Raw genomic sequence first — 27,926 nt, forward strand, 5'->3', positions numbered from 1 at the left:
CCACACTCCTGAAAGTTCTCCTTTGTGATGAATCTACAAAACACAGTGAATGAACGAATTTATTAATGAACATTCTTCTTTATATCATGAAGATAAGATTCTACTAGTAGCAAACTGGATGACATGTATCCCACAACACTTTTATTTGCTAAGGAGAATTTTATAATCAATACAATCAAAGGCTATGGCAACATAAGGTCATAAAATTATTAGAAGCCATAATGGTAACAAGACATAGTTGTAACTTGATCATTACAACTCTTATAAGCCCTTGCCAAGTCATCTAATTTGGAAGCCAGTGTCCTGGTAGCACCCTATAAAGAAGTACAGATTCATCTGCATTACAAATCTGATGTGGTATTAAGTTTTTGGAAGGAATGGCTTCTTCAGATTCTTTTTTGAAGTTTTCTGCATTCACTGTATCTCCCAGAAGACTTTCACCCATCAGTAAAAGCTGGCATATGCCATGATGAGCTTTCCAACCAACCTTGGTTGACTGTGAAGTGAGGTTCGCCGTTTCGTGAGTTTTCCTGCAGGATTGGATTGGATATCAGAACACCATGCTCTCTTTTCTCACTGAACCAAATGAATAATGCTTCATCCAGTGTTTCATTTCTTGCTTTCTTTATTGTACTGCCCACACATTTTCAAAAAGCCCACTGAACTCAGACAGCAACAGAAATACTGCCACTGTGTCATTCCAATCCAGATGACGTCTTCAGCTGCCTAATCGTGCCAAATGAGTGCTAGGTGTATAAATACGCCAAAGTAGCAAACAAAGCAGTGAAAATGTAGTTTCACTACTGCCAAAAAAGGTGAGAATCTGAGCATTGTCAGGAAAGATGACGGTATTGTTTTGGACTGCTGTGCTATGGTGGTAGCAGATGATGTTCATAAGAGGAAAACCACCACAGGAGAATGCAGCTGAAATCTATAGACAAGGCTGTCAAGATGAAGCATTCTGAGGGCTGTCTAACAGGTTATTTTTCTTCCATAACAGCACACCGGTTCATTCTGTGCAGGACATAGTCACACATTCTGCCTTTCTGAGCTTTCAGCTTGTGCCTCACTCCAAGTACACGGTCCATGACTCCAAGTATACGGTCCAGTACCTCACTCCAAGTACGCAGTCCAGTGCCTCACTCCAGGTACACAGGCCAATCACATAAATGTGATGACTGCCTGTATTTGATGCCAATGTGCAATAACCACTCACAGGTGCCAGGTGGCAGCACCAGCAGGGGGAGTATATAAAGAGTGTTGGGGCGAGTGGGGGGACGTAGAAAACAATGCAGTCATTATTGTGATGCTGTTCATTGGTGATGAAGTTTGGTATTTGCATGCCAATACCGGAACTGGATGTCTACTGTGTGGCAACATGTGGCTTTTGCAAATGAATAACATTTTATGCTCCATTGGACAGATGGCTGTTGGCAAATGCCCAGGCCAGAGAAGGGAGAGTGTTATGATCAGGGGAATGTTTTCATTGCATTCCGTGGATGACTCTGGTAGGCACAATGGATCAACACAAGTATGCATTTATCCTTGTGGACCATGTCCACCATTACGTGCTGTTTGTTTTTCCTCAGCACGATGGCATCTACCAGAAGAACAATGCAACATCTCGTACAGCTTTCAGTGCATGTACGTGATTCGAAGAGCACCAGGATGAGTTTACCATGCTGCCCTGGCCACCAAACTCCCTGGGTTTAAGCCCAATCAAGAATCAATGGGGCCACCTAGATCTGGCTGTTAGACCATGGATCCTCTTCCGAGAAACCTATCACAGCTGGCCATGGGAGTGGGGTCATCATGGCACCACATCCCTGTTTGTACATTCTAGAACCTCACTGATTGCCTTCCTGCATGTCTTGCAGTGGGCCATTCTGCAAAAGGTGGTTATTAAGTCTTCTGACAGGTGGTCATGTTAATGTGACTGACAGTGTGTTCTACTAGCATGAAACCCAGTGACTTACTTCTCTTTTGCCAGATGAAGAAACCATTTCATGGCGCATATTTGCAAAATGATGAAGAGGTGATTTTTGAGGTGAAACATAACCTGAATAGGCAAACTACTGACTTCTACAACCGGATCGCTGGCAGGACATACACACTGCAAAAAGATATGTCACATTGAAGGGTGAATATGTTGGGAAGAACTAACATCATAAAACTTCATAACTGCTCCTCATATTTTTTTTTTTTTTTTTTTTTAAATTGCAGTTAATCAGGTAGTTGGGATGGTATTCCAGTGCAATACTTAAAAACCGTGGAAGTCAACCAATTACATATATCATCAATTGTAGCATCAAAGAGGGCATGTATCCTAATGCATTGAAAAGGAGCAGTGTCAGGCCAATACACAAAAAGGATCAAAAGAGGAAGCATCAAACTACAGGTTATATCTCTGATTCCTACATTTAGTAAGATTTCTGAATCAGTGATGCTGTCACAGCTTAGTTTGATTTTCACTAAAAACAGTCTCCTTGCAGACACCAAAAATGGATTTTGAAACAATCACAATGTCACAACAGTTGTCACAGAATTTTTATACCAAATCTGTAGCTATCTAGATGAAGGAAAGCATACTGTAGATATATGTTTAGTGATTTCACAAATTTTGGTAAACATTTTTGGAATGCAGTGATCAATAGATTATTATACTTTGACTAAAGTTCAGTCTTGATCACACCATTTATGTTTCAATGATATAGGTAACCCTAACTTTGTAGCAGCTGAGGAGAGCTCCGCCTACCATCCTAAGGGAGCCATGGGTCTGATGATGGTTATGTAAAAATAACCGAAACCAGTTACCTATATCATTGAAACATAAATGGTGATTTCACAAATGCCTTTGACCTGGTTGACTATGCACTTCTTTTGCAGAAACCTTGGGCATGCAATAACATGAACTCTGTCTACTCACCTAAAAAACCATAAATAATGTGCAAATATAAATTATCAAAATTGGTTGAGGAAAATCAACATTCAGTCTATGACGGAAACAGCAATACAGGGTGTCTTGCAGGGGTCAATAATGGGAGCATTTCTTTTTCTTGTGTATGCAAATGGTATTATACTTCCTTCTAATTCCCATATAATTACTTATGCTGATGACACCTCTCTATGGTATTATGCAGACAATGAGGAGAATGTACATTTTTTTTTCATATATGCGATATCTGTTGTGACTCGCCGATCATTCAAAGTACCGCCGCGCAATTACGCGCGTCCTCTACATGCTGTGCTGTCTGCCAGCCATGCAGCACCCGTGGCACCTAAGCAACCAGCCAGCCAGCGGCTGCTAGACTTGGACTCACAAGGGAACCTCCCCATCGCACCCCCCTCAGATTTAGTTATAAGTTGGCACAGTGGACAGGCCTTGAAAAACTGAACACCGATCAGTCGAGAAAACAGGAAGAAGTTGTGTGGAACTATGAAAAAAAAAAAATAAGCAAAATATACAAACTGAGAAGTCCATGCACAAGATATGCAACATCAAGGATATTCTGAGCTTAGGAGCTCCGTGGTCCCGTGGTTAGCGTGAGCAGCTGCGGAGCAAGAGGTCCATGGTCAAGTCTTCCCTTGAGTGAAAAGTTTACTTTCTTTATTTTCGCAAAGTTATGATATGTCCGTTTGTTTATTGACGTCTCTGTTCATTATAATAAGTTTAGTGTCTGTGTTTTGTGACCGCACCGCAAAACCGTGCGATTAGTAGACGAAAGGACGTGCCTCTCTAATGGGAACCAAAAACATTTGATGGCAAGATCATAGGTCAACCGATTCCTCCACAGGAAAACATGTCTGATATATTCTATACAACACTGGTGACGGCATGTGTGTCACATGACAGGAATATGTTGTCGACCCATCTAACTTGTACACTTGGCGAATGGGTAAACAAATTCTTCTACCTTGCCCGATTTAGGTTTTCTTGTGGATGTGATAATCACTCCCAAACAAGTAATTAAAACATAAGAGTTTGTCACATAAACTGCAACAAATGAATGCAACAGTTTCACAGTCGCACAGTTTTCCCTGTGCTCTGTCAAAACATATGTTTTTAAAGTTTTCAAATTTTTCCGTGTGTAGACTGTCAAATCATGCATATGTCCAAGCAAATGTGAACATGTCCTGGAATTTTGGAGAGCGAAGTTGATTATTTGTGAGTGCCTGAACTCTGATAGTTGTCTGAAAATAAAAGTTTTTCAGTCGAGGGATAACTTGAACCATGGACCTCTCATTCCGCAGCTGCTCACGCTAACCATGGGACCACAGAGTTCCTTGGTTCATATTGTCTATGATGTTGCCTATCTTGCACTTGGACTACTCAGTTTGTATATTTTGCTTTTTTTTCATAGTTCCGTACCACTTCTTCCTATTTTCTCGATTGATCTGTGTTCAGTTTTTCAAGGTCTATCCACTGTGCCGACTTATAACTAAATCTGAGGGGGGTGCGATGGGGAGGTTCCCTTGTCAGTGCTAATTTGAATGTTACCATCTTCACATGTTTGCTTGGTCAACTTGTTCTGTGACTTACACGTGTTGTGTCATTTTGAAATATATGTGTTTAACTTGACGTTATAACAATTGGCAACAAGGTAGTGGATTTTTCCTGTTCATCGTTGACCCACAGGTTTCCATGGCTACTTTAGAGCAACCATTGCAAGGTCTCATTGAACAGCAAACGCTTCTCACATCGGCGATTCGCGATTTCATCGCGGCATCCAATGAGGGCCATTTCTCGTCATTGTCTATATCTCCTTTTCTTCCTTACGATGAGATGGCGGAAGACTGGTCTGATTACAAAAAACGTCTTCGACAGCACTTCTTGGCATTTCATGTCACGGGTGAACAAACATGTAAGTCTCTGTTCTTTTCATGGATTTCGCCTCAAATGTATCGATTGTTGTCGCAATTGGCTCCTTTGAAAGATCTTGCATCTTTGTCTTTTGCTGAAATGTGCTCACTTCTGTCAGTATATTTTCATAAGCAAACGCATGTGGCAGTCTCTCGTGTTGCCTTTTATTGTTGTCAAAAACAACCGCATCAATCCTATCGCACTTGGGCTGCTGAACTTCACGGCCTCAGTCGAAAGTGTCAATTTGTTACTGATGTTCACAAAGAATCCTATGCCGATTCCATGGTATGGGATGCTATTATCCTGTCGGCGCCAGACAAAGAAGTTTGGCAACATGCCCTTCAGTTGGCAAATCTGACTCTAGATGAAGTCCTATCCATCGTGCAATCTTTTGAAATTTCTCACGCCGCTGGGGTGCAAATAGAGGCGTGGGGTGACGTCGGGGAAATACAACCTATGTTCGCTGTTGACGACACGTGCAGTGCATCCCCGCCGGTCGACATGGCCGCAGTAAGCTCCCACGCGCAGCCTCGGCCTAATAGTAAGAAACTGCAGCAGAACCCCCAGCAACTTCCTTCATGTCTGCAATGTTTTACGAAACATTCACGCGAGGATTGTCCCCAACGTTGGGCTGTGTATCACAATTGCAAAAAGAAGGGTCATGTGTCATCCGTTTGCAAATCCGACCGCATACATGATGTTCATGAACATGATGCTGATTCAGATTCTGTGTTGTCTGTCAATTGTACTTCTTCCCTTTCAGGGAAGTTATTTCTCACTGTCCAAATCCTTGGTCAAGATGTTCGCATGCAGGTGGATACTGGTTCTGCTGCCACTATCATTAATTCTCAGATGTATCTTCAGTTGGGTTCACCACTCCTATCACCTGTCACTCGGCAATTACGGACGTACAATAAACAGAAGATTTATCTCTTGGGACAATTTAATGCTGAGGTATCTTACAAATCCGTCATTTGCACTGCTCCCATATTTGTGGTCGACCAGAGTAACGCAGAGAATCTTTTTGGTTTCGGTGCCTTTCACGTTTTTGGATTCTCCATAGATGACTCTGTCAATATTGTCTCTGATGCTATTCCTTATGCTCAATTGGATTCCTTGTTGACGACATTTTTGTCCCTTTTTTCTCCTGGGTTAGGCCATGCAAATGGCTTTGAAGCTCATATCATGCTCAAACCCACTGCTCGGCCTAAGTTTTTTTGGGCTCGACCCATTCCTGTGGCCCTTCGTAATTGGGTAAAATGGGAGCTGGATTGTCTCACTGCTTCAGGGGTCTCACTTCCTGTAACTTCCAGAGAGTGGTCCTCTCCTGTCGTTGTTGTTGCTAACCCAAATGGTGATATTCTTCTCTGTGGCGATTTCAAAGCCACTGTAAATGTGCAATGCCTCATCGACACTTACCCTATGCCTCAACCTGAAGAATTGTTCACTAAACTTGTGGGAGGCCAGTATTTTTCTAAAATTGACCTGTCAGAAGCTTATCATCAACTTCCTCTTGACGATGCTTCCTGGCAGTTTCTGGTTCTTAACACGCCTTTTGGCCTCTATCAATACCAACGATTGCCATTTGGGGTTGCCAGCGCCCCTGCTCTCTTTCAGCGATTCTTGGAACAATTATTGCTCCCTGTCCCTGGGTGTATAAATTACATGGACGACATTGTTGTCACTGGCTCCACCACTGAAGAACATCTTCCGAACCTCCGCACACTTTTTCATGTCTTACAAACTGCCGGTCTTAAGTGTAATCTTCAGAAATCACAATTTTTTCAGGCATCTATTACGTACTTGGGGTTTCAACTCTCTCGGGATGGTATTCGTCCGCTTCAGCAAACTGTCACTGTGATCGATGCCCTTCCTTGCCCTACATCTCTTAACAACCTGCAGGCCTTCTTGGGGAAAATAGCATACTATCACAAGTTTTTACCATCTGCTACTTCGGTGGCTCAGCCGTTGCATCGCCTGTTGCATAAATACATGCCTTTTCACTGGTCCGCATCATGCGATGCGGCTTTCCAGAAATTGAAGACTATGCTGAAACAGGCCCTGTGCCTGGCTATGTATCAACCTGGCCAACATCTTGTTCTTGCCACAGGCACCTCTCAATAAGGGGTTGGTGCAGTCCTTGCGCACCATTTTTCTGACGGCTCTGAACAACCCATTGCTTATGCCTCCAAAACACTCACGGCTGCCCAACAAAAGTATTCTCAAATTGTAAAAGAAGCTTTGGCCATTATTTATGCTCTTCATAAGTTTGGTGTTTTTCTCTATGGATCCAAATTCCATCTTTTTATGGATCACAAACCAATTGTTTCCTTGTTTCATCCATCATCGTCACTTCCTGACATGGCTGCACACCGCCTCCAGCGTTGGGCTCCTTACTTGTCTCATTTCAATTATGAGATTCATTTCCAGCCGACGGCCCAACATGTGAATGCTGATGCACTGTCTTGCCTTCCCATGGGTCCTGATCTGGCATTCGATAGGGACGAACTTTTGTGTTTCCACCTGGATGTTGCTGAGCAGCGGGTTGTGGACGGATTCCCCATCATCGGGGACCGGCTGGCGGCTGCTACGGGTTCTGATCCTACCCTCTCCCAGGTTCTATGCTGTATTCAGAAGGGTTGGCCAGATTGTCCATCCGCTAAGACTTCTGACCCGTTGCGGAACTACTACACTTTGCGCTACCGCCTCACGGCTAGGGATGGTGTTATCCTCCTTTCGACCGACAATGCTTTGCCGCGTGTGGTGGTACCTGTGTCTTTGTGTGCTTCGGTCTTGCACCTTCTTCACCAAGGCACTGGGGTGTCTCTCGCACAAAATCCCTGGCGTGCCGTCATGTGTACTGGCCTGGCATCGACTCTGAAATAGCACACATGGTCGCTGCCTGCAGCCCTTGTGCGCCACAGGCCGCCGCCCCGAAGTCATCTTTGTCACCATGGCCTTCGCCTGAGACGCCCTGGGAGTGCATTCATGCTGACTTCGTGGGACCTTTTTTAGGTACTTATTGGCTCCTCGTAATTGATGCCTACTCTAATTTTACTTTCATTGTTCGTTGCACGTCGCCTACCACTGCGGCAACCACAAGTGCTCTCACCCGTATTTTTTCTTTGGAAAGCCTTCTCTCTACTCTTGTTGCTGATAATGGTCCGCAAATTGCCTCTTCCGAATTTGTGGATTTTTGTGCTCGTCACGCCGTTATGCATGTCCCGGCCCCTCTGTTCCATCCACAATCAAACGATGAGGTTGAACGACTGGTCCGCACATTTAAGGCTCAGATGCGGAAACTCCTGACTTCTGCTGCTGATGACGCACTTCTTCAGTTTCTAGCTTCTTACCATTTCACCCCCATGGGTGACCACAGCCCGGCTGAGCTCTTACATGGCCAACAGCCCTGCACGCTACTTCATCTTCGGCGGCCTTCCACCTCACGGCCGCGGGTGCCTTCGCTTGGCCGGTTCACCGCCAACAACCTTGTCTAGGTACGGGGATATGGCAGACGGCCAAAATGGAGTCCGGGCCACATCTTACGACACCGTGGCCGACGCCTGTATGAAATCCAGATGGACACGGGTGTTGCAGTGCGTCATTCGGACCAGCTTCAGCCTTGTGTGCCAGCAACACCTGTTCCGAATGCTGCTACACCACCTTCGGCTCTATCTGATGCTCAGGATCTTGGCATCTCTCATTACTCACAACACAGCCCTCTCACCATCATCTCAGTGCAAGTACAAGAATGGACGCCGCCAGGAGACATGCCCTTGCAGGAACCAGATGACCATCATCTGTCGGAGCCAATCTACTCGCCTCCTTCTCCTACGGACGCCAACACATCGCCCATGTCTCCTGTTATATCAACTGGACTTGCTGCAATGGGTAGATTGGTGCACGGGGCCCTAGCAGATTCGACCCCTATGTCTCCTGTCATCTCGACCCGTTATCATCGGGGACACTTCCGTCCATACGAGAAGCCTCCTCCTCAAGACTTTACGGCCAGTCAAACAATGCTTATGGACATTAGCAATCATCAGGCCACCTTCATCAAGACCAGTGCAAAAATTTCAAAGGGGAGAAAAGTGTTGTGACCCGCCAATCATTCAAAGTGCCATCGCGCAATTACACGCGTCATCTACATGCAACCACAAGGAAGGGGTATCTGTTGAGAGGCCAGACAAATGTGTGGTTCCTGAAGAGGGGCAGCAGCCTTTTCAGTAGTTGTAGGGGCAACAGTCTGGATGATTGACTGATCTGGCCCTGTAACACTAACCAAAACAGCCTTGCTGTTGTGGTACTGCGAACGGCTGAAAGCCAGGGGAAACTACAGCCTTAATTTTTCCCGAGGGCCTGCAGCTTTACTGTATGATTAAATGATGATGGCGTCCTCTTGGGTAAAATATTCTGGAGGCAAAATGGTCCCCCATTCGGATCTCCGGGCGGGGACTACTCTAGAGGACGTCGTTGTCAAGAGAAAGAAAACTGTCGTTCTACGGATCGGAGTGTGGAATGTCAGATCACTTAATCGGGTAGGTAGGTTAGAAAATTTAAAAAGGGAAATGGATAGGTTAAAGTTAGATATAGTGGGAATTAGTGAAGTTCAGTGGCAGGAGGAACAAGACTTTTGGTCTGGTGAATACAGGGTTATAAATACAAAATCAAATAGGGGTAATGCAGGAGTAGGTTTAATAATGAATAAAGCAATAGGAATGCGGGTAAGCTACTACAAACAGCACAGCAAATGCATTTTTGTGGCCAAGATAGACACAAAGCCCACACCTACGACAGTAGTACAAGTTTATATGCCTACTAGCTCTGCAGATGACGAAGAAATTGAAGAAATGTATGATGAGATAAAAGAAATTATTCAGATACTGAAGGTAGATGAAAATTTAATGGTCATGGGTGACTGGAATTCAACAGTGGGAAAAGGAAGAGAAGAAAACATAGTAGGTGAATATGGATTGGGGCTAAGAAATGAAAGAGGAAGCCGCCTGGTAGAATTTTGCACAGAGCATAACTTAATCATAGCTAACACTTGGTTCAAGAATCATGAAAGAAGGTTGTATACATGGAAGAACCCTGGAGATACTAAAAGGTTTCAGATAGATTATATAATGGTAAGACAGAGATTTAGGAACCAGATTTTAAATTGTAAGATATTTCCAGGGGCAGATGTTGACTCTGACCACAATCTATTGGTTATGAACTGTAGATTAAAACTGAAGAAACTGTAAAAAGTTGCGAATTTAAGGAGATGGGACCTGGATAAACTGAAAAAACCAGAGGTTGTACAGAGTTTCAGGGAGAGCATAAGGGAACAATTGACAGGAATGGGGGAAAGAAATACAGTAGAAGAAGAATGGGTAGCTCTGAGGAATGAAATAGTGAAGGCAGCAGAGGATCAAGTAGGTAAAAAGACGAGGGCTAGTAGAAATCCTTGGGAGAGGATACTGAATTTAATTGATGAAAGGAGAAAATACAAAAATGCAGTAAATGAAGCAGGCAAAAAGGAATACAAACGTCTCAAAAATGAGATCGACAGGAAGTGCAAAATGGCTAAGCAGAGATGGCTAGAGGACAAATGTAAGGATGTAGAGGCTTATCTCACTAGGGGTAAGATAGATACTGCCTACAGGAAAATTAAAGAGACCTTTGGAGAAAAGAGAACCACTTGCATGAATATCAAGAGCTCAGATGGAAACCCAGTTCTAAGCAAAGAAGAGAAAGCAGAAAGGTGGAAGGAGTATATAGAGGTTCTATACAGGGGCGATGTTCTTGAGGACAATATTATGGAAATGGAAGAGGAGGTAGATGAAGATGAAATGGGAGATATGATACTGCGTGAAGAGTTTGACAGAGCACTGAAAGACCTAAGTAGAAACAAAGGCCCCGGGAGTAGACAACATTCCATTAGAACTACTGACAGCCTTGGGATAGCCAGGCCAAACAAAACTCTACCATCTGGCGAGCAAGATGTATGAGACAGGCGAAATTCCCTCAGACTTCAAGAAGAATATAAGAATTCCAATCCCAAAGAAAGCAGGTGTTGACAGATGTGAAAATTACCGAACTATTAGTTTAATAAGTCACAGCTGCAAAATACTAATGCAAATCCTTTACAGACGAATGGAAAAACTGGCAGAAGCTGACCTCGGGGAAGATCAGTTTGGATTCCGTAGAGATGTTGGAACACGTGAGGCAATACTGACCCTACGACTTATCTTAGAAGAAAGATTAAGGAAACGCAAACCTACATTTCTAGCATTTGTAGACTTAGAGAAAGCTTTTGACAATGTTGACTAGAGTACTCTCTTTCAAATTCTGAAGGTGGCAGGGATAAAATACAGGGAGCGAAAGGCTATTTACAATTTGTACAGAAACCAGATGGCAGTTATAAGAGTCGAGGGACATGAAAGGGAAGCAGTGGTTGGGAAGGGAGTGAGACAGGGTTGTAGTCTCTCCCCGATGTTATTCAATCTGTATGTTGAGCAAGCAGTAAAGGAAACAAAAGAAAAATTCGGAGTAGGTATTAAAATCCACGGAGAAGAAATAAAAACTTTGAGGTTTGCCGATGACATTGTAATTAGGTCAGAGACAGCAAAGGACTCGGAAGAGCAGTTGAACGGTATTGACAGTGTCTTGAAAGTAGGATATAAGATGAACATCAACAAAAGCAAAACTAGGATAATCGAATGTAGTCGAATTAAGTCAGGTGATGCTGAGAGAATTAGATTAGGAAATGAGACACTTAAAGTAGTAAAGGAGTTTTGCTATTTGGGGAGCAAAATAACTGTTGTTGGTCGAAGTAGAGAGGATATAAAATGTAGACTGGAAATGGCAAGAGAAGAAGAGAAATTTGTTAACATCGAGTATAGATTTAAGTGTCAGGAAGTCGTTTCTGAAAGTATTTGTATGGAGTGTACCCATGTATGGAAGTGAAACATGGTCAATAAATGGTTTGGACAAGAAGAGAATAGAAGCTTTCGAAATGTGGTGCTACAGAAGAATGCTGAAGATTAGATGGGTAGATCACATAACTAATGAGGAGGTAATGAATAGAATTGGGGAGAAGAGGAGTTTGTGGCACAACTTGACAAGAAGAAGGGATCGGTTGGTAGGACATGTTCTGAGGCATCACGGAATCACAAATTTAGCATTGGAGGGCAGTGTGGAGGGTAAAAATCATAGAGGGAGACCAAGAGATGAATACACTAAGCAGATTCAGAAGGACATAGGTTCCAGTAAGTACTGGGAGATGAAGAAGCTTGCACAGGATAGAGTAGCACGGAGAGCTGCATCTAACCAGTCTTAGGACTGAAGACCACAGCAACAACAACAACTCTACATGCGGCGCTGTCTGCCAGCCATGCAGCAGCCACGCCACCTAAGCAGCCAGCCAGCCAGCGGCTGCTAGACTTGGACTCAGTGCTAATTTGAATGTTACTGTGTTCACATGTTTGCTTGGTCAACTTGCTCTGTGACTTACAGGTGTTGTGTTGTTTTGAAATATATGTGTTTAACTTGACATTATAACAATATCTGAGGTGACTGAATATTTTAATAGCCAAGGCCTAACAGTAAATACCACAAAGTCACAATCACCGTGTTCAAAGCAGACAGCTTGTGTCTCAGGTGGGTAGGAGATGTTTGTGGAATTTTGTATAAAGTCAATGAAGTCTATAAATTCCTTGGTTTGCGATTGTATAGTTATCTTCAGTGGGAAAACCAGGAAAATAAACAGTGCCTTGTGTTTGCTTAACCAGCTGTCCAAAATTGTATGTAATAAAACACTAAAAAGAGTGTACTATGGGACGATTTTTCCATTTATAAGTTATGAGATAGAGCAGTGGGATTGTGTGCTGATGTGCACTTGAATGGAATACTGGTGCTTCAAAAGAGACCTTTTGAAGTTAAATATGTTTTGTATTAAACCTCTGTACAGAAATATTATACATACTATACCTCTTAAACACTATACTTGCAAAAGTCATCATTTGATGACTATGTGCAAAAATAAACATAAAAAAACTAAGTAAATAAAAATGTTTAAAGTGAGTTCAGTTAAATATGTAATATACTGTGAAATATAATTCCTCAGCTAAAATGAAAAATACTTATCTTATGTGCCAGTCTTTCCTTTAGTCCAATAGTCTTTTGGAATGAAGTGCATTGTCTGGTTAGATGTGCAAAATTAAGTCACAAAGATATCTAAATATCAATGAGTCATTCTGTAATACTAAAAAAATTCTGTGCCATCTCCAATCAGATTTATAAGTAGAGCATGAAATTCTCCATAATGGTATATTTTGTTGTAGATGTTGTACACCCTGAAACTTTTTACTTGTCTTTTCTTCTTCTTTTCCTGCACATCAAGCAGCTCACAAGTGACAATAATTTCATCACAGCCATTTATATCATCACTGTCAATCATTTGTTCACTGTCACACAACACTGTAGTAGAGAACTGATAGTTACTTCCTGCTTCAAACTGCACAATAGCAAAAAAACAGCATATACACATGCTTGTGTTGCTGGTTAATGAGTGAGTGTGGGTTTGTGTCACACTGCTGTGATGCTTACCTTAATTACTGTACAAATCAAATGGGTCTTTTGACATAGGTTTTCCCCCGGGGTTCCAAAACCTTAGAAAAGTTCAGCCTCTCCCTGAGAAAGGTAACATAAAACAAACAAAAATTGTAAACCCATCTCGTTACTCTCATCACATTCTGTAATAGTGAAAACTGCTGTAGGATACTGAAAGAAGTACAGTGCTCCATGTACAGAACAACTGGTTCATCCCTAGAAAATAACAGGATAAGCAGTAGCTTAGTTCACAAATATTGCTTTAAATTGTTGTACATTGGTTCCAGGACTTTCTTACAGTAACTGTGGTGTATACGTCTCCATATCAGGTAAACAGACATCTGGTTGTTACCTTTTGGGGTGCTAGAAAATCTGTTCCCCTAGGACACTGGAACAGTGAGCAGAACAATTTATCAGATGTTGCACTGGGTTGTCGATATTTTGCAGCATAGAGGGCATTGGCTTGCAGGCTATTTTCATTTGCTAAACTACATCAGTAAATAATATACAACATATTATTTGTGAGGGTATGCTTCCATTTCTAACAAGTGAGAAAATATGGGATACTGAACCATTTGTATTAAGAAATAGTTCAGCAAGAATAAATATAAAAGTGAAGTAATATGTGTAAGTAGGGTAGACACCATGTCACATTTCTAGAATTAAAAGTAATTTGCATTATGATGACACACACTAAATATGACTGCGAATATGGTACAACACAACTCAAACTAAATTACTGACTGTGGACTACTTATTAGATAAGACCACTGTGTTCTAGAGTACTGTGGTACAGAAATGCCTCAAAACACTCTTTCAACTCTTGATGGACCACTAATGCAATGACTGTGCTTATATAAAAACTAAATATCTTTCAGTCTCTCCTGTGAACAGATGTTCGCACCTCAAAATGTATGTGTTTTTGATCACTTGTTTATCAGAGGTGTTTCTCTTGTTATGATGAATCCCATCATGCCTAAGAAGATTTGACACACACACACACACACACACACACACACACAATTATGCTAACAGTTGTGCCAGATCTATAAGCAGATGTAGACAGTTTATTGAAATTCATTAGCAAACAACAGAGAAATGTTGTCTGCTAGTACAGTCTTCTGTTACTTTATGACAGGAAGAGGTGTCCTGAGACAACAAATTGTAGCACAAACAATACAACTGCTGATTATTATAACTTCTTGAAAATGATTAACTTCTTTTTATCCATTCATGCAAATGTATTTTTTACAGAGATAGAGCAAGATGATTGTTCAAAAAGTATTGCTAGCATAGCAACAGTGGATGCTGGTAGTAACACTGCTAGCAGATCAAACAGTGCAACTGTGAGCTATGACCACAATAGTGAGAGAAACAGCAGAGAAACTGGTGATGGTTCACGGGATATTTCAACACCTTCTACAAGACAACAGACTCAACAACAGCGGAGGTCTTCAAGATGTGGTGCTGCAGCTGTGCATCCAACACCTATTGGTCTTGCAGTCCGGGAAGCTTTTGGTATTGTTATTTAATAAAAATTAACAAAATATTAATTCTTTCATTTAGGCATAGGTCACAGCATATTCCTGTGTATATTTTCTGTATATGATGACTAGTCTGCATATATAAATTAATGTTGAATAACATGGCAAAAGCACAACTCTGCATTATGTACAAATAAAAATAATTACTGTACTAGTATGCTAATGAATATTATAAATTGCCTGTATGCCAAATGACAGACTTTTTTTTTTTTTTTTTTCCGTCCAAGCAGAGACTTCAATTTTTCATATATACACACAATATGTTGAACAGATCCCAACATGAAGAAGCATCAAAACTGAAAAATGCATTAAGAGATGTGTTAACATAGAGCAGTTATTTTAATTAATCGCTTTTCCATGTGTCATTAACAGTTGACTGTCATCAGTAATATCTGATTGCAAGATATTAAACCAAGGTATTAGCCATACTCTTATTAAGAAAGCTGCAAATTAACATCAATGTGCATGTTCAGGAAAGGATTAGAAGTACATCTATTTTATTTTTGATTAAACATGCGATTGGATTACATATGATAAATTAAAACTGTTCTGGATGAGTCTCAAATCTAGTCCAAAATTAACCATTCTGAGAATAAAATTAAGACAATACACTGGACAGTTAATACAGGATAGAACACTCCTCAACATAAAGATGTCATGTGTAGTTACAGACAGGCACAAGAAAAAGAGTGATACATATTTGAGCTTTTGGCCAGAGCATTCTGACTGGAATGGCCAGAAATAGTGGTCATATGTGCATGAGATGTGCTTGCTTGTATGATTAGTTATTGTTGGATCCTGCCTACTCATCATATATGGGGTGCCTACGAAACCTGCTTTCTTGGATCTCTAAACAATTCAAACAAATCATGTTAATGTATTTTATTACAAAAAAAATGACTATGATACTTAACTTTGTATTAAACAGATGTGTTGCAAGCAAAGAGTGACAAGCAAATAAGAATCTCTTCAGTTGTACAATTCCTATACAAATGAAGCAGTACTGTAGATGCTGGTCTTGACACTTCTGTAGAAGTGGGCCGCAGCCAGTCAGGTGCACCACTTAAGTTCTCTTCATGTAGAGGGTTCTGCCATCGCATTGTCATCTTAGAGAGGGTTTGGTCAGCGTGCTATTGGCTGACATGTTCTTCACAGCCCTCTCTGCTCTAACGTTCCCGACTGTTGTGCCGACACTTAACTTAATGCTGTAACTGTTATTATGGATAATTACAGCATGAAAATCTACATCTACAATTCACAAGTCACTTCATGATATGTGGTGGACAATACTTCTCTTATCAATGCATGAACGGTGTGTGGGAAGTAGAACAATCAATAAGCCTCTGTTTGAGTTGAGACTTCTCTGATTTTTTTCATCGTGAACATTACATGAAATGTATGTAATTTGTTAAATGACTTCTTGAAATATACACTCTCATAATTTTAACAGTAAAGGCCTCTGGGATGTACTATATATCTCTTGTAGAGAGTGTCACTGGAGTTTTAATTAGCATCAGTGAAGCACATTCTTGATTTTTAAGTAAACCCATGTCAAAGTGTACTGCTCTTCTTCAGGTCTTATCTTCCTCTTGTATTAGTCCTACCTGTTAAGAGTCCCAGATTGCCAAACAGTATAAAGGTTGCCAAACGAGGATTTCTTAAGATGCTTTCTTTGTTGATGATTTACATTTCCTTTGAATTTTTCCATTGGATCTGTCTGACCACTGACTTTCTTACAGCTAGTTTTATGTTGTTATTTAATCTTAAACTTCTCTGGAAATATATTCCTCGATATTTAATGGTTATGGCGATTTTGAGTTATTGATCACTAGTAATTATTTTCTAACATAAGAGAATAAATCAATAAGATTACTTTAAAGACACAATGAATTATATCCAAAAAAGTTGTCACAAGCAAGAAATTTATTTCAAGTTAACCCAACAATGCCTTCCATGGTCAATGAAAATGTAGTTATGACCCTCAAAATTCCCATAGTTGACAATAACTTCCAGCAAGCTTTTAAAAGTTGATACTAATGGTATAGCTGTTATGTTGTCTTATATGTAATATACCATTTTCAAAAGGCATTTATCTAGAAGGGCAAAAAGCGTCATTATCTAAAGTTTTTTGAAAAGGAAATGTTCTCAAAAAGTTTGGATGTACCTTACAAAGTAAGACTGCAAGTCATCCATAATTTTAATCTCAGAATGGATTTTATGTTGAAGCAAACCTATCAATTCAGTATCAACACTGAAAATATTGTGATGAACTGAAACATCTGACTGGGAAGCCATGATGAACTGAAGCATTTGACTGTGAAGTCACAACATTCTTTTGGCAGACGTCAAATTTTAGGCTACAGAAGAAAAAATTAACAACTGGCATACTTCACATTTATCTGTACAATTTCTTTGGGATGGCTACATATGGAACTGAAGAATATTTGTACTTTCTGCACTGAAGTTTTCTAAGCAATTCTTGAGAGGAAAGAGGTGTCGTTCTTTGAGTATCTGCCAGTTGAAATTTCTTAAAATTTATTTTATCCTCTCTCTTCAGTCAAAGAGGACTGTGAGTATTTGTACCGCCCTCCTTTGTATGTGCTCAGTATCCCTTTTAAGTCCAATCTCATATGTGTCCCATGCACCCAAGCAATATTTAAGTATAAACTCTATGATCGATTTGTATGCAGTCTCTTAATTAGATAAACTGCAGTTTCCCAGTATTCTACCAGTAAAACATAGTTTGCCATTTGGTCATTTAACTTTATGTATCTACGCACCATTGCCTGCAAAAACTCATACTAAATCACAGTTGTAATCTGTTAATTCAGTGGTTATAGGGTATGACACTCTTACATTCTGTGGATCATCTCTAATGACTTCAATGTTGATGGGAGGTTAAACCAGTTGCAGGTTTTGTTGAGATCTAACTAGATATTAACACAAATACTTGTTACAGAATTTTCTCATAGATAACTGCATGATCCGCAAAAAGTTTGTGATTTTAACCAATACTACAAAGCAAGTCATCAATGTGTAAAATAAATGTACACACCAATACATAACATAAGATATTGCTTTAGTGTCTCTAGACAATGCTTCATCCAGGATAATGTATCCTGTCATGCCTGTCCACAGATTTTCAATGTTGTCATAAGCTGGTTGGATTTTAATAGTTTCACAGAATACCGGTGTGGGCTCTGAAAAACAAAACAGTATCAAAAGGCATAGTGGGCAACTGAAGTCAAACTGTGAGATAGGGCAGTACAAGACCAACAATAGTTGGAGTCTAGGCAACAAGTGCAAGTAACAACATAATTTGCAGCACCTGTAGAAGATAACTGGCTTTGTTATCAAAATATCACCAAAAAGAGCACCATTAATCACTCATGCCAAGAAAACACTAGAGAATATGTGCTACGATTTTTCTTAGAAGGTGTTGACATGATACTAAATTGAATGCTTTTGAAAGTCAAGAAAAATAAAATCATGACATTTCTTCTATCTGTAAATTTGAGGATGTTGAGTGAAGAACATAAGTTCATTTCCATGGAGAATGTTATTATATTAAAGGTAGGTCATAATAATTGAACTCAGAATGTGTCACAGCATTCAGCTATATACAGATATGAGTTCTAGGGATCAGTTCTGCTTTCCGTTTTTGTAGATAGATGTACTTTACATCCTTTTCCAATCATAGAATGTGCATCTCTGCTCAAGGGATCCACAGCAAATTACAGTCAAGAGCAGAGCTAATTCACTCACAAACTCTGTAAAGAACTTGACAGGGAATACATCTGGCCCTGGGGCCTTATGGAGTTTCAGCATTTTAAGCTGTGTGAGGTGTTAGGTAGTGGGTTTGGTGTCTGAAGGATGTTGGGAAAGGCCTGCTCAGTAGCGGTAAGACTGTGGGCATGAGTGATGTTCATCTGTAGGGAGGTAGCATCAACAGTGATGAATAGGGATCCTGGAGGTAAATGGGTGGGGATGGTGGAGAGTTGGTGACTCATACACCTCACTAACTTCATCCCAACTCACAACTACTTCTCCTTCGGCTGGAAGGTATTCAAACAAATATGTGGCACAGTCATGGGTACCCAAATGGGTGCCTCCTATGCCAACCTGTTAATGGACGACCTAGAGGAGACCTTCCGAGTCTCCCATAATGTCAAACCCGTAGTCTGGTTCAGGTCTATTGATGATTTCTCCATTATCTAGACTCAGGGCCAAGACACCCTGTCTTCATTCCTTCACAACTTCAACTCCTTGTTTTTCATGTACTTCACCTGGTGCTCCTTAACCCAGCATGCCATCTTCCTAGATGTTGCATTCTTCCACTCTGACATGTTCACATTAAACTCACCAACCACCAAGAGTACCTGGATTTTGATAGCCGTCATCCCTTTCACACCAAAACATTTGTCCCATGCAGCCTGCCCACCTGAGGACAGCGTGTATGTAATGATGAGAAATTCCTTGCCCAGTATGCTGAGGGTCTCACCAAGGCCTTTACAGACAGGCACTATCCCTCACACCTAGTGCACAAACAGATCTCCCATGCCATTTCTCCTCGCACCACCAGTACTCCCATGACTCCCCGAGAACCTGTCACAAAGGAGTGCCCCTTCATCACCCAGTACCACCCCAGACTGAAACAGTGGAACCACAAACTTCACCAGGGCTTTGGTTACTTATCATCATGCCCTGAAATGAGGGACATCCTTCTCAAGATCCTTCCCACTCCTCCTAAAGTGGTGTTCCATGACCCAACCAACCTCCACAACATCCTAGCCATCCCTATGTGAATCCCAATCCCAACCCCTTGCCACAAGGATCATATCCCTGTGGAAGTCTGAGATGCAAGACCTGCCCAATTCATCCTCCCAGCACTTCCTATTCCAGTCCTGTCACTGGCTTATCCTAACCTATCAGAGGCAGAGCCACCTGTGAGAGTAGCCATGTCATATACCAGCTGTGCTGCAATAATTGCACAAATTTCTATATTGGTATGACAAACAACCAGCTGTCCACAACGATGAATGGCCATGGCCAAACTGTAGCAAAGAGCAAAGTAGATCATACTGTGGCACAACATGCAGCTGAATATAATGTGCTTGTTTTCAGAGCCTGCTTCACTACCTGAGCCATCTAGATCCCACCCTCTGCCAAGAGCTTTTTAGAACTGCACTGATGGGAGTTATCTGTACGTCACATTCTCCATTCCCTTAATTATCCTGTCCTCAGTCTATGGCAACATGCCATCCCCACATCCTCCACCTGACAGTTTCCACCCCCTCTGTCCTGTCACCTCCTTCTCATTCTCATCTCCCACCCTCTTTGTGTGCCGCCCTCTGACAGTGTACCTGCCCATCATTTCCTGCTCCTCACCTTTTATGATTTGTTTTCCCCAGCTACCTGTCCCACAACCTCCATGCTGCTTCTGTTGGCAGTCTAGTCCCTGCACATTCTACCAGACAGTCCTCCTGTCTCACCTCCCATCCATAAATTGCTATCCTGTCCCCTCCTACTCCAGATTGCTGCATTCATTTCAAGTGACAGTTGCATTCTGGTCTGAGCTGCTGGAGTGTGTGTGTTTGTGTGTGTGTGTATGTGTGTGTGTGTGTGTGTGTGTGTGTGTGTGGGTGTTGGAGCTTACGGGCACTTAATGTCAAGGTCATCAGTGCCCTGACACATGACATGAAAAGAAACGAATGAGGACAAATTTAGTAAAATGGAAGCATATACACAAAGAAAGTGGGAAAAGATGCAAAATGATGTATAAGAAAATAAAAAATAAGGAAAATGAGAAAGGAGCATCAAGGATGCCACAGTAAATCGTCACTGGCTGGCCCTTTACATAAAATATGGGTGAGCCAGTCATCCTGTGATCAAATTAAGACTCTCCCCCTAAAATCTTGGTAAAAACATTGGACAAGTCACAGAACTTTAAAACTTTAACCACATTTGTTTCAGTATTTCCTAAAAGAGATAAGAGATCAGCCAGCATGTCAGCCACCACCTGCTGGTCAGAAAATAAAATGCAATCCAATAAAACATGCACCATGAAGGAATTATCCAAATGGGACAGATATCAGTAGATGTGGTGTACATGTATAGACAAATAAATGATTACAACTTCTGAAAAATTGGATGATTTACTGTAGAGAAAGAGGTTCAAAAATTGAGAAAGTCAATTACATGTTATTGGCCCTTATGCAAGCAGTTATCTGGCTTGGCATTGATTAACAAAGTTGTTGGGTGCCATTCTACAGGATATCATGTCAAATTCTGTCCAAGTGTTTTATTAGATACTCAAAATCCAAAAAAGTGCCATGCCAATAATGCTTCAAATATTCTCTACTGGGAGGAGATCCAGTGGCCTTGCTTGCTGAGGTAGGTTTTGGAAAGCATGAAGACAAGCTATAGAAACTCATGCTGTGTGTGGGCAGACATTATCTCGCTGAAATGTAAGCACAAGATGGCTTGCCATGAAATCTATCAAAACAGGGTGTGGAATATCGCTGATGACATCCAGAGGGGTTTTGCTAGAACACATGGCATCCCAGACCAACACTCCTGGATGTGAGGCCATAGGACGAGTGGCAGTCAGGTCAGTGTCTCAGTGCTGTCTGGGGCATCTCCAAACAAATCTTTGGCATGGAATCTCCTTGACTGGAGTATAATTCTCTTCAGTAATGAGTCCCACGCAAACAGCCCCAATGACCAGTGATGCCATCCTGGGCTTACACTTTATCAAGATAATGCCCACCAGCACACAGCAGGAGTTCCTACTGCTTATCTTATGGTTGCCAAATCCTACCCCTTGACTAGCAATGTCGCTGGATCTGTCCCCAGTTGAGAAATTTTGGAGCATTATTGGCATGGTCCTCCAATCAGCTCTGGATTTTTTGGATCTAACACACCACTTCACAGAATTTGGCATGATATTCCCCTGGAGAACATCCAACAATTCTGTCAATCAAAGCCAAGCCAATTATTGACTTGCTCAATTTTTGAAACCCTTTCTCTTGAATGAACCATCCAATTTTTTTAAAAATTGTAATCTTTAGTTCATCTGTGCGTGTACATCACATCTACCTATTTCCATCCAATTCTGATAATTCCTTTATTGTGGTATTTTTTAAATTTTTTTTTTTTTTAGTGTAGTATGGTGAGAGTAAGATTCATCGTTATTAGGGTGGTAGGGTAGAGAGTGAGCTATTGTGAACAGTTCAGTAACAGGATTATGCTCATCAGAATCTGCAACAGAATGACACCAACAACAGTAGTTCTGGTATACATGCCCACGTCACATCCAGAAGAGGAACAGAGATAGAGAATATGTCAGAACATTGAAAGGGTGACATGGTTTGTAAAGGGATATGAAAATGCAGTAATCATAGAGGATTGGTATGCTGTACTAGTGGAAGGATAGAAGACAGAAATATGTGAAAAAATATGGACTCTGTAATAGGAACGAGAGACAGAAAAACTCTTAGAATTATGCTATAAAATTCAGCTTGTAATACATTGTTTAAGAATTGCAAGAGGTGAAGGTGCATGTGGAAAGGATATAGATACCTGGCGAGATACTAGCTGGATTGTTTCATGGTGGACCTGAGAGTCTAAAACTAGGTACTGGATTGTAAGGCATATAAGACCAAATGTAGATTCAGATCACAGTTTGGTAATGATGAAGACCAAGGTGAAGTTTAAGAGAATCATCAGGAAGCATCTGTTTGAAAAGAAGTGAGACACTAAACTATTTATGATTGAGAAAGTGCTTTCGAAGTTCTCTGAAGATGCAAATAATGCAGTAATGAATATTGCAATAGAAAGTGCAGTTCATTAGGAATGGACGTGCAGAAAAAGGAAATCACAGAAGCTCAATGAACAAACATACAAGGGTTGATTAAAAATATTGAAACACTACACAGTACCATGTCTAATGGAGCATAGGAAACCTGTTGGCATTCAAAAGTGGTTCTAGTCAACTTAAAATGGATAAACATAGATCCTGCATGGTTTTCAAGGGAATCTTATACCATTATTCATACATGACAAGTTCAGGTAATGATGATGGAGGTGGACAGTGATGACACACCCTCCTCCTCAAAATAGTCCTCATGGGCTCAATATTGAGATCTCCTGATTGTGGTGGCCAGGGGAGATGCAACAGTTCATCCTTGTGTTCATAAAACAAGTCTTAGATTATGTGAGCTTTGTGAACAGGACCATGTCATCTTGGAATACAGCATCACCATTAGGAAACAAACATTGTACCATGAGATGGACATGATAAACCGAAATGGTCACATAATCCTTGGCAGTAATGCAGTGCAGAGTAACCATCAGGCCCATGGAATTCCACAATATGGCTCCCCAGATCATCACTCTTGGTACATCTACTCAGCCATAAGTTGGAATCAGTATGAACAAAACTCATCTGACCAAATGACTTTCTTCCATTGCTCATAGTCCAGGTTTTATGGCTTCAGCATTACACTTTCCTGTTAGAGGTATTTAAATCACTGATGAGTGGTTTGGTAATTTCATATCACTCTGCAGTTTCCTGATTATGGAGCTCCCTTCATGTTGTTTCAGTGCTGACAGGGTTTTTGAATGTGACATACAGTTCTGCAGTGACTTTTGCAGATGTCATTCTTGTATTTTTTGTCACAGTCCTCTTCAGTGACTGTCATGATTGCAAAACACATTTCTTTTTCTTTGTTGTGACTTAGTGGATGATGTTATTCTACTTTCCTCATATTTGGTATAAATCTTCTATATAATGCCTCTTGAAACACCAAACACTTCATCTCCCTTGGGTTTGGAAACACCCACAATACAAGCACCAACAATGTGCCCACAGTTGAATTCAATTTTCTCAAACATAAAGCACTCACAACTATACAGAACACTGTTCTGACCAAGACTGACATTTGCAGTGCAGTGTGGACATTGCACAGATACCGTTCATGGTTAAATGCAGTAGTGCAACCTACAGCTTGGTTGGCACCTGCATTTACGTTCAAGCATGCTTTTATCACAGTATTTCTATATTTTGTCCAACCCCTATAGCTACACGGAAAGTAACTGCTATCAAATGTTGAGTAATGGAATAAATTTATAAACAAAAAACGAAGTACATAACTGCTCAGAAAAATACAGAAATGTAGCAGTAAACATCACTAAGGAATGAAATTAATGTAAAAATGTACATAGAAGCTAAAGTGAAATGGTTGCAGGGAAAATATGAAGAAATTGAAAAGGAAACAATTATTGGAATGACAGATTCAGAATATAGTGAATGTTAAACTACCTTCAGTGAAATTAAAAGCAAATGCATCAACATTATGAGTGCAAGAGGAATTCTAGTGTTAAGTGCAGAGGAAAGTACGGATAGGTGGAAAGAGTACACTGAAGACGTCAACTAGGGTGATCAAATGTCTTCTGACAGGATAGAAGAAGAAATGAGCATCTATTTTGGAGACATAAGAGGTCTAGTTCTAGAGCCAGTATTTGACAAAGCTTTGGAAGACCTACAAACAAACAAGAAGAAAATGATAGATAAGATTTCTTCAGAATTTTTAAAATCATTGGAGAAGTGGAACTGAACAATTGTTCAAGTTGCTGAGCAGAATCTGTGAGATTGCCAAAGATAGCAAGGGCAAACAACTGCAAGAACATCATACACTCAACTTAACAGGTCAGGTATCAAAGTTGTTGTTGTTGTTGTTGTTCTTCTTCTTCTTCTTCTGCCTGTTTCCTTCTGTATCCCTCGGTCTATTCTGAGGTTGTCACACCATCTTTTCCTTGGATGGCCAATATTTCTCCTACCAGCTGGTAATTTATTTCTTACAATTTTCTCCGTTTTCTTTAATCCATCCTGTCTATGTGTTTATTTCATTTATGCTTTCTCTTATGTATCCGCTCATTAATAATGTCCACTTTATGTCCTTTTCTAATGTTTTCACTTCTCTCTCTGTCTCACAGTGTCTTCCTTGCAATCCTCTGCAGAATTTTCATTTCTGTGGTTCTGAAAACTCTTTTAGTTTTTGATGTTTCCAGTCTTGTCTCAGCTACATATGGTTTAATTGGTCTCACTATTGTTTTGTATATTCTTGCCTTTGCATCTTTTCTATGTGCTGGTTTTTCCAAATGGTATCATTTCAACACCATGTCACTGTATTTGCTTTTGCTACTTTTTCTGTAATTTCTTTTTAAACATTTCCACTGCTGCACAGTTCAATACTAAGATATTTAAATGTCATTACTTGTTGAATAATTTTTCTGTAAACTTCCAGTTTGCATGTAAATGGGTCTACAAATGAGGTCATACATTTCGTTTTTTGAGTCCATATGAATATATTTTGATTTTTGGCTGTCACATTAAATATATGTAAAAGTTTCTGCAGGTTATATTCATTGTTTGCCAGCAGAACTGCATCATCAGCACAACAAATGATTTTTATTTATTTATCCCCCATTCTATAACCACTACCAGCCAATACCCTCTTTATCAACTTGTCCATGATTATATTAAAAAGTTGTGAGCTCAGAGAGTCACCTTGTCTAACACTTCTATTAACTGCTATGTAGCTAGTTAGTCTGCAATAAATTTTCTCCTGAATGTACACTGTAGTTGTTGGAATAAATGTCTTCAAGTATTTTTATTAAACTGGAAGGTATCCCTCACTTGTAGAGCAGGTTTACCACATCTGTTAACAGAATCCTATCAAAAGCCACCTGTAAATCAATAAATCAAAAGATAAGCTGCTCAGTTATATCAGTGGACTTCTGTACAACCTGGCTAAGAATGAATACTGCATCTTTGCATGACCTACTAGATCTAAAACCATATTGCTTCTCTGCAAGGGTTGTAATGTTTTTTATTTTATTTCCTGTTATTTTTGTTGTGAGTTTAAGAACTGAACTCAACAGATTTATCATTCTGTGGATTGAAGGGTCTTTCATATCTCCATTTTTGTGCATGAGATGTGTAAAACTAGTTCTCCATTCATTTGGAATTTTATTACCAGTTAGAACATTGTTAACCAACTTCGTTAACTGTACAGTTATTGGATATCCTCCATGCTTCAGTAATTCATTGTGGATCCTATCTTTCCCTGGAGACTTCATATTTTTTAACAGATTCACAACTTCTTCTACCTCTGCATGTGAAACAGTTACATCATCATTTACTTGTACGAGTGGTGATTTTTTGCCTTTATTACAACTCTATCAAATATTTAACCATGATTCCTCATTTATATCATTCACTTTCAAAATTTAATGTAATTCTTTTTTCTCCTTTGCATCAGTCCTCAAATTTGTTTCTGGAATCCAAGAAAGTCTTTTATCAATTTTTAGAAAAAAATTCCCATTGTTCTTGTTTAATGTCTACTTCTACAGCTTCATGATTACTGTGCTTTTCACAGTAAAGTGCCTGGCACAGGGTTCAGTGAACCAGCTTCAAGCTGTCTCTCTACTGTTTCACTCTCGAATGGTGCATGGGAAAAATGAGCATTTAAATTTTTCCGTGCGAGCCCTAATTTCTCTTATTTTATCGTGATGATCATTTCTCCCTATGCAGGTGAGTGTCAACAGAATGTTTTTGCAGTCAGAGGAGAAAATTGGTGATTGAAATTTCATGAGAGGATCCTGTCACAATGAAAAATGCCTTTGTCTTAATTATTGCTACTCCAATTCCCGTATCATGTCTGTGGCACTATCTCTCCTATTTCACAATAGTACAAAATGACCCACCCTTCTTTGAGCTTTTACGATGTCATCTGCCAGTCCCACCTGATGCGGATCCCACACTGCACAGCTATACTCCAGAATAGGGTGGACAAGCATGGTGTAAGCAGTCTCTTTAATAGACCTGTAGCACCTTCTAAATGTTATTCCAATGAATCGTGGTCTTTGGTTTGCTCTACCCACAACATCATCTACGTGATCATTCCATTTTAGGGTATATGTAATTATAATCCCTAAGTATCTAGTTAAAGTCACAGCCTTAAGAATTGTGTGACGTATTGTGCAATCGAAATTTAGCAGATTTCTTTTAGTACTCACGTGAATAACCTCACAATTTTCTTAATTCAGTGTCAATTGCCACTTTTGCACCATACAGATATCTTATCTAAATAATTTTGCAATTTGTTTTGGTCATATGATGATTTTACAAGACAATAAATTACACCATCATCTGGAAACAATCTAATAGGACTACTCAGATTGTCTCCTATGTCATTAATATAGATCAGGAACAATAGAGGGCCTATAATATTTCCTTGGGGAATACCAGATATAACTTCTATTTTACTTGATGATTTTCTGTCTATCACTACGAGCTGTGACCTTTCTGACAGGAAATCATGAACCCAGTCACACAACTGAGGTGATATTCCATAGGCACACAGTTTGGTTAGAAGATGCTTGTGAGGAACAGTGTCGAAAGCCTCCTGAAAATCTAAAAATATGGAATCAATTTGATATCCCCTGTCGATAGCACTCATTACTTCATGAGTATAAAGAGCTAGTTGTGTTTCACAAGTATGATGTTTTCTGAATCCATGGCTATGTGTCAATAAATCATTTTCTTTGAGGTAATTCATAATGTTTGAATACAGTATATGTTCCAGAACCCTACTGCAGATTGATGTTAGTGATATGGGACTGTAATTCAGCAGATTACTCCTATTTCCCTTTTTGGGTATTGATGTAACTTGAGCAGTTTTCCAGTCTTTAGCTACAGAGCTTTCTGTGAGCAAGTGGTTGTATATAATTGCTAAATATGGAGTTATTGTATCAGCATACTCTGAAAGGAACCTGACTGGTATACAACCTGGACCGGTGATTTAAGCTGCTTTGCTACACCAAGGACATCAACTTATATGTTTCTAATCTTGGTAATTGTT

Source organism: Schistocerca americana, chromosome 2 (assembly GCF_021461395.2).
Source record: "Schistocerca americana isolate TAMUIC-IGC-003095 chromosome 2, iqSchAmer2.1, whole genome shotgun sequence".
NCBI classification, from domain to species: Eukaryota; Metazoa; Arthropoda; class Insecta; order Orthoptera; family Acrididae; genus Schistocerca; species Schistocerca americana.